Source organism: Myxine glutinosa, chromosome 13, assembly GCF_964187855.1.
Source record: "Myxine glutinosa chromosome 13, kmMyxGlut1.1, whole genome shotgun sequence".
Lineage (NCBI taxonomy): Eukaryota > Metazoa > Chordata > Myxini > Myxiniformes > Myxinidae > Myxine > Myxine glutinosa.
The window spans coordinates 39,876,063-39,883,562 of NC_136273.1; the positions used below are offsets into that span (position 1 = coordinate 39,876,063).

General features: G+C 51.0%; 1 protein-coding gene across 1 annotated transcript in view; it reads right to left on the reverse strand.

The window, feature by feature from the left end:
- LOC137413036 (MYND-type zinc finger-containing chromatin reader ZMYND8) overlaps positions 1-7,500 on the reverse strand; it is a gene marked incomplete in the record, with an annotated part of 112,360 nt that overhangs the window by 36,294 nt on the left and 68,566 nt on the right.

The window sequence follows — 7,500 nt, forward strand, 5'->3', positions numbered from 1 at the left end:
TTCACTCAAAATGCACGAAATTCTGCCGCATGAAATTATGTAGAGGGCTCGTCAGGGGGATATAAGGTAGATAAGGAAGGCGTTGTAACAGAAGAATCAAAATAAAAGTGGAAGAACATAAGTAAATGGGAGCTATTCTGGACCCACAGCCAAACCCGACAAACCATTGCAATACACCCCGAACGTCTAGCGCCGCCACAAACTACACCATGGAATTGCAGCTGGCGCGGTTTTTTTTAAACCATTGATATTAAAATAAAACGTAGCCTAAAACCACCGGGATTTTATGCTGATTCCGAATCTGCGTCTAAAACTTTTCTCCGATGTGTAGTTCTTGAGTTATAAGCGGACATCCAGACACACACGCGCACACACACACACACACACACACACACACACACACACACACACACACACACACACACACACACACACACACACACACACACACACACACACACACACACACACACACACACACACACACACACACACACACACACACACACTCCTCCTATAGATATAGATATAGATATATATATATATATATATATATATATAGATATATATATATATAGATAGATGGATATATATATATAAATATATATTGTTACAGACGCGGTTGTGGATGTTGGTTTACCGAGCGGTTTGGTATGACCGCGTCTGCACAGTTTACCCGATTATACTCGAACGTTGGCCGAGTCGCGCTATGCTAAATCAATTACGGAAAGGACACAACGGCTGGATTAAATGACACGACACCAGGGGTACAGTTCTCAAGACCTCCGGAGGAGGTTATAATAGTTCGGAACGTTAGATTACAAGGACAAGAGAGACAGCATAGGAAGGTAGGCACTTAATCACGGTCTTATAGTAACCCCGACAGACCACAGATAAACGGGACAAGACTGACTCACACCGGGATTGATGGCAAGGAAGGGCAGGTAGTCGAGGCTCAAGGTGCACCTTGGCGCAGGGGCAGAATCGACCCGGTCCGGTCCAGAGATGCGGGAGGTCTCGTCGCGCTGGAGGTGGCGTCTGTTTCTCCTTCGTGGCTGAGGCGCATCTGACGTCACGTCCGGTAAGTCGCTGCGTATATCCGGCGGGGAGTGACACGCCCTCGGCTCGTTAGCTCCGCCCCAGATGGAATCGGCCCGTTGCTTCTTATTGGGTGCGGGGGGGTTACCGGGCTCCGCCCTTGACGAGGGGCTGACAGCCAGCCCCTTCGTGGTAACCCCGTAACCTGGAGGTAACCTGGAGCACATGGGCAATGGCGGCTAACCGAGCCGGAGTGAGCACGCACACTCCCCGCGCGCTGTTGTTGTAGTTGTTGTTGTAGTTGTGGTTGTTGTGGTTTCATGAGGAAGATGGGAGGAGGTATGGGGAGGTCCTAAACTCACTACTGGTGCCATACAATCACATTCTGGTGCAACGAAGAGTCAGAATTAATGGAAACGAGTCCTTAACTGACATAGACTAAGAATAACTAGCAAGACGTCCGAAAGTTGTCTACGTGAGATGCCGTGGACCTGGGCACGACATTTAATGGGGGAAAAAGGGGAAGGTCGGTTCTACAGAGTGTTGTTTACAGACAATGGGACTAGGGAATGGGGGATTGGGGATAGTTGGGGAGTATTGGGGAAATAGGGGAATATTTACAAGCGGATATGGAGGCCAAATCCCATATCCGCAACATTGCACCCTTCTCTACCCTCGGGGCGTCCCGACCCGATAAATTTTTACCTATTTTAGTGTGGCACTCAGATGTAGTTCCCTCTACTATTAACTCTACCCTGAGTGCGACAGTTTTACAGATATTCACAAATGAGTAAATATGTCCCCCTGCGACGTTGCACCCTTCTCCTCACAGAAACACACCCACAGGATAACCGAATCACGGAAAGAATTCGCAAACTAAACATACAGCCGGTAGGGAGCATTATTTACACAAGACTACGCTGATATTTACACTACGATCCAGGACCTGTTTTTGGAGGAACACATGCAGATGTTATGCATAGAGAGAGCACGCATGCCAGCATCGATACACCAACCCACGAGTGCTCTGTGGCCTTACGGCCTTTAATAATGTGCAGAGCACCCCTTCCAAGCACCAAAAGCACCACCCCATCATGTACAATCAGCACCATCCGGTGCACCAATAAAGTGTTTATAAATCACCGGTGGTGTCGCAGCCGGCCGATGTTCTGCCGCTGGTCTTGCCTTCGTGTGGTGCACTTGGTGTTCTGGCTTCCTCCAAAAATAAAGAAAGGCGCCAACCGCGTCAATTTCTAGATTGTGGCCGTCTGGTGGCCAACTATTAGTGGTTCACCTGTATGGCATAGGTGCCACGTTGACCCATAGGTCCATCCACGGGTGGTGCTTGGCCGCAAAAGAACTGCGGTCCATTGTGGGTGGCCACCAAAATTGCGGTCCATATGGTGTATCGATCCCGGCAGCAAGCAGCGAAAGTGCAGGCCCACAACTGCGGAGCCAGCACCTCTCTCTCCTCTCTCTCTGCCCCAAAGCCAGACCCTCGGAGGTGGGAGACAAAAGAAGAAGACAAGTGAGTAAGGTGGTAAGGGCGCAAAAGTGCACGCAATAGAAGGTAATGCACACTGGGGGCACATGGGAACCAGGTGAGACAGGTACGTTCCTACCGTACGCCCCCCCCCCCCCCACCAGGTAACCTACATTGCCCCTCCCTTACCCCCTACTGTCTCCACAAAACACAACACTACCCATAAACATCTACTTTACAAATCAACAAACGTCCCTACTGTCTTCCCCGTTCCTCCCATAAACCAAATTCGTCTTCTCTCCCTCCTAACCAATCAAATTTGCCATTCTCAACTCTCATCAAAATTTGCCATCTCCAACTGAACATCAAAATTTGCCATTACCAATTCATCATCAGTCCCTCCTAAGGAGGGAGAGATGGAATCACCCCAATGTCTCATCCACGTCGTGATGCGTCTCACAAATCCAACAGCAATCCTTACTTCCTGCAACACAAAACAAAGAAAACACAGGTGTGGAGTCATCATCATCACCACAGGTAAGTGGCTGCGTATGGTGCGACAGGTTCATCAATCCTAACTATCTATCTATAATTCAAGTAATCTCTGTGTGTATGTGTGTCTGTGTGTCTGTGACCGCTGTTTCTCGACAACCACGGGTCCGATATACTTGAAACTTGTCAGATATATTGCTGGGGACCTGAGGATGTGCCTTTTCAAGGTTTCATATTAATCGGAGAAGTAGTTACCGAGCTATGTCCAAAAAACGATTCAACCAATCAGAGAGCAGCGAGCTATCACGTGTGCCGAACGTGGCGAACAGACTCTGCCTCGGACGGCACATTTGAGAGCGTATTCATTTATTTCACGTTGGCAAACTATGTTGGCGCTATGTTGGCGTTAAACTATGTTTTAAAACTAATTAAAACTAATTTGCGATTCATCGTAACTGCGATATGCGACCTTCCGGACAGTCAAATGAGGACGTCACTTCCGGACTTACGGATAGTCATAGTGACGACGTACTGATGCTGAACGTGGCGAGCAGACGCTGTAAGGTACGATCGATTGTAGTACACGTTTATAATAACTCTGCCGATACAGGCCCGATTAACTGCAGCGCCATCCGAGCTGCGGCGTCGGGATGATACATTCATTGTACGGTCACATCACGCACTTACGGGCACGCCCATGGGCCCATGGGCACGCCCATGCATGCATGGGCGAAGACATTTTTTTTTTTTTTTTTGGCAAGGAACGGGCACCCACGTACGGGCACGTCCTAGTTTCCTAAATGACTTTAACAACTTTACATTACCCGGGGTCTTTCTCCTGCCAAACCATTGGCCCTCTTACACTATGGGTTCTAAAAACCAATTCCCATTGACCAAACTGTGGTGCTTTTCAATTTGGGGTCTCACTCCCCCGATTCATCTCCCGGTGCCCTCGCACAATTTCTGGGCTGTGGCGTGTACCTCTCCCAGCGGGTCTACCCACCTGCACACCTCCACCACTGCAGTTGCCTCCGAGCTTACCTGCTCCTCACCCTATCCTAACTACCTGGGGAAGGCCCTCTGGCGCTCTCCCCACTCGGTGCCCTCTCTGGCACTGGGCTACCCGATCCACACCCGGGATCCTCAGGCACCCACTGACACTAACGGCTCCCAGAGCCCACCTGCGGCCTCACCTGGCCGACATCCTCACAGTGGTGGAGTGCCCAACCAACTACACACACTAACAGGCTACACGCCCAGCCATTTCCACAACACTAATGCACCCATCCACAATACCATTCTGCAACCGCACCACAAATGCCAATATCCAACCACAATTTACCTATACCCTCTACCTAACACTTACACTACCCGCCCCGGGTACTCATGAAAGGGGTCCACTCTTCCCCCATCCACACCTTCGCACCATGCACACCACTCCGTACCACTTACTCCAACTCTCTCCACACACCTGTACCTGCACACCTGTGCTCTCACACCTGGTGCCACCTGCACCCTTCTCTCCCCAAGCGCATTCGCGCTGATCCACAACACTCATTACTCACACACTGCTCCACACTGCTCCACACTGCTCCACACACCTGTCCAGCTCTCACACAGCATCATCTCATCTAACTACTCCCCTCTGAAACTTGCGCTTCCCAGTCGTCCCTTTAAACTATTGCGCTCCCTCGTCATTATCATCCACCCTAATCTACCTGCGTCCCCACTACAGGTATCAGTCACTAACTAACCTTAACGTTACCTAATGTCATCTTCGCTAGATCCCTATCAATATCCTAACCCACCCGGGCTAGTTTTCACTGCCATACACCCCATAAGCTATTGCGCATTTGCCCCACTATGGGAAGGGTGGCAGGGATGCCACCCTTACCCACCGGGCCCATCGCTCACTACCAATTTTGCACATCAAATTTCAACAAATCAAAAATTTGCCAATCAATACTCATCATCTGCCAATCAGTACTGCCAATCCCTTGCCAATCATCAAATTTTGTTTTTTTCTAATTTTGGGTCCAAAACACTAACCTCATCACACAGTCTACTCACTAATGCCTCTCGGTGCGCCAATTCCTGTCCAAAGCCCGGCTTCGTAAAGCCAAGCCATGAATGCGGGTTGTTCTGCGCCAGCGGCTGGATGCGTCCGGCACTCGGTGCAGGGAAGGAGGTTTACCCGGGCCGAGATCCCACGCACCTTCTCGGCACGGAGCCATCCCATGGCTCGATCTCGACCTGCCGGAATGCCTCAACAAAAAGTGGTCGCCATGACGACCCTTCCTATCCAGCCGCCCGCTCCGCCTAGTGGAGCACGGACGCGGCCGTTCAAAGCGAGGCCCAGCACGCACCGAGGGCCCGATTCGGCTAAAAGTTGCTCTAACCGCTAACCCGTTTAACGTCGATGCTTCACCTGCATGCTTACACCCCGCAGCCCGTTCCTTGCTCACACATCCAGCCGTTCCCATGCTCCTCGTACCTTTCCTTACACACCCAGGTACTCTCATTCCACTCACAGCCTTGGTCACACACCTGACCACCGAACACTTTGGCACACATTCGTTGGTCGCACACCTCACCAACACACCTCTTCGCGCCTCCTCCTCTGTCACCTCCTCTGTGACAATCACAGGTGTGCTCTCATTCGCACACCCAACCACGTGCCTCACTACCAATTCCAGCGTGCATTCCCACTCACGCTCTACCATTCCAGGTGTGCTTCCTTTCTCACCTGTCACAACTAACTCACGCTCCATGTCACTCTCACTACTTTCACCCTTACTCTTGACAGCGCACTCTTTCCCCATGCCCCTGTCCGTCACACACCTTTCTCGCGCACACTCTTGCGCACACTCTCCCGTCACACCCTCTGTAACACTCACCACAGGCGTGCATTCTTCCTTGCCTTTGACAGCGCACTCTTTCCCCATGCACCTGTCCGTCACACACCTTTCTCGCGCACACTCCTGCGCACACTCTCCCGTCACACCCTCTGTAACACTTACCACACCGCGCTTCCATGTGCTCCCTCGCACACGCGCTACGACCGACTCACTCTCGCCAGCACCCTCACTCCTTGGCACGCACTTTTTCCTCACACACCCCAGAGTCGGACTTTCTCGCACACCTCATCCGGTTAATGAGCACATCATCACGATCCGAACACAGACTTCGGACCAATTCTTTTATCTCCTCTTTTATCTCTTTCTTATCCCCTCTCCGTCGCTTCTTAATTTCGCTCACCCCTTCTTCCACTTCTTCTAATTTCTGCTTCACCTCCTTTATTCCCCGGTACGTCTCCTCAAGCTCGTCCTCTAAGGCTACCTTGACCGTTTCCATGTGCGTACTCACCTGCCGGTCCTTCGTCTCCATTACCTCTATCACCTCGTCCAACCTCGTTGTCAGTCCCTCACGTACCATCTGACATTCCCTCTTCGTCGCTACCAAGTCATTTTTTAGGTCATTTTGTGTCGCTTTTAACCCTCCTATTACCGCAGTGTTCCTTTGAACCTGCTCCGTTAGTCCTTTTTGTCCCTCCGTCAGCTGTTCCACCTCCTGCGTCAGGTCCTCTATGCCCCCTTGTAACTTTACAGTCCCCTTTCTCACCTCCTTCTCCATGTGCTCCTTACAGTGCCTCACCTCCTCGCGCACTCCTCCGACCTCCTCACTCACACCTCTTCTGATCTCCTCTCCCATCACTTGCATCTCCTGCCCAGATGCCACCCTCATCTGCTCCATTTCCTCCCTGTGAGCATCCAGTTTGGTTTCTACCCCCATTCTGACCCCCTCTATCTGCTGCCCCATTTGGTTAACTTCCCTTTCCGCTTGGTCCCTCATGTCCCTCAATTTGCCTTCCATCCTGTTTTCTAACCCCTCTAACCCCTTTTGCATCCCTTCCATTTGACTCTCTTGAGCGGCCATTCTGTTTTCTACCCCCATTAACCCATTTCTCACCTCTTTTATCCCGTTGTCTAACCCCTCAAAATTATTGTCTAACTTCCCAAATTTCTTGTTTAACTCCTCAAAATTATTGTCTAACTTCCCAAATTTCTTGTCTAACTCCTCAAAATTATTGTCTAACTTCCCAAATTTCTTGTCTAACCCCTCACCGGTACCCCTCGCTTCGTCCCTCATTACCCCCCATTTGGCCCTCTAATCGCTCACTATCAGCCCTCATTTGCTCACTCTGAGCATCCATCCGGTTCCCCATTACCCGCATTTGGCCCTCCAATCGCTCACCCATTTGTTCCATAAGGGCCCTCATTTGCAGGAGGAAAAGGTTCGAATCCACCAGCGGCGCTACCACGGTCACGGGCGTGGTCGCCGTGGCCATGTGCGAGGCGCCATTTCGTGCGTCTGCTACCCTCACTGCTTCGCTCCCCTCTTGTCCCTCATTTTGGTCCTGGATCAACCCTGCCTCACTCCCTACTACCGGAACCCAGCCGTCTTGGTCTGCCATAGCGCGACTTTCA